The sequence below is a fragment of the Hakea prostrata genome, chromosome 2 (assembly GCF_041222555.1).
Source record: "Hakea prostrata isolate BN-2017 chromosome 2, UWA_Hpros_2, whole genome shotgun sequence".
NCBI lineage: Eukaryota > Viridiplantae > Streptophyta > Magnoliopsida > Proteales > Proteaceae > Hakea > Hakea prostrata.
This window is the reverse complement of record NC_142601.1, coordinates 39614965-39616188: the sequence shown is the minus strand read 5'-3', so window position 1 is coordinate 39616188 and position 1224 is coordinate 39614965. Positions and strand designations below refer to the sequence as shown.

Genomic DNA, 1224 nt, shown 5'->3' with positions numbered 1-1224 from the left:
CGATCAAGAGTTTGTACCCTTTGACTTTGAAATAGAAAGGACATTTCGAGCTAGAAGAAGGGAGCAGCGAGGCCTAGCAGTAGTTCCAACAATGGCTGAAGCAGTGAGAAATGGATTGAATAATAATGAGAATAATATGGCAGCTGAGGGTGATGATAGAGATAGAGCCATCAGAGCATATGCTGTCCCCATGTTGCATGAGCTGAATCCAAGCATAGTACGGCCAGATATTCAAGCACTACATTTTGAACTTAAGCCGGTGATGTTCCAAATGCTTCAAACTGTGGGACAATTCAGTGGGCTGCCAACAGAAGATCCTCATCTCCTTCTTAGACTCTTCATGGAAGTAAGTGACTCTTTCAAGATACCTGGAGCAACTGAAGAGGCTCTGAGATTGAAGCTATTCCCTTATTCATTGTGGGATAGAGCAAGAGCATGGTTGAACTCCTTACCTCCACAATCAGTAGCTACATTGAATGATTTGGTAGAGAAGCTCAGAAATGACATAACTGGTTTTCAACAGTTGGACAGTGAGTCTTTATATAAGGCATGGGAAAGATTTAAGTAGCTCTTGCGTAAATGTCCTCATCATGGCATTCCTCATTGGATTTAGATGGAGACTTTCTACAATGGTTTAAGTGGACAAATTCGGTCCATAGTGGATGCATCAGCAAATGGGGCTATATTGGCAAAGTCTTACAATGAGGCTTATGAGATTTTGGAGAGGATGTCCAACAACAATTACCAATGGCTAGCTGAAAGAGTTGCTGCAAGTAAGAGGGTGGCAGGAATTTATGAGTTGGATGCAGTGACAGCCTTAACTGCACAAGTATCATCCCTAACTAGTGTGCTAAAATCTATAAACTTGGCTGCAGCTATACAACCTCAACAAAATCCAGCAGTCTCTTGTACATATTGTGGTGGGGAGCATGTCTTTGATAGTTGTCCATCTAACCCAGAATCAACCTACTATGTTGGTAATTTCAGCAAAGCTAATAACCCATATTCCAACACTTATAATCTTGGTTGGAGGCAACACCCTAACTTCTCTTAGAATGGTCAAGGACAGAATGTAGGCCCATCATCTATCCCAACTAGACCTTATCAGCTTCCAAGTACTCAACAGCAAGTGAAGACTCAGCTTATGGAACCTTCTTCATCAATTGAGCTTCTATTGAAAGAATACATGGCAAAGAATGATGCAATTATTCAGAGCCAAGCAGC

At 41.7% G+C, this 1224-nt stretch overlaps 1 non-coding gene across 1 annotated transcript; it reads right to left on the bottom strand.

Annotated features, from left to right (window-relative positions):
• Positions 1-490: 490 nt before the first annotated feature.
• On the bottom strand, positions 491-597 carry LOC149024334 (small nucleolar RNA R71). The gene has a single exon (XR_016171869.1). It is a non-coding gene; the product is annotated as a small nucleolar RNA R71 (small nucleolar RNA).
• Positions 598-1224: the final 627 nt, after the last annotated feature.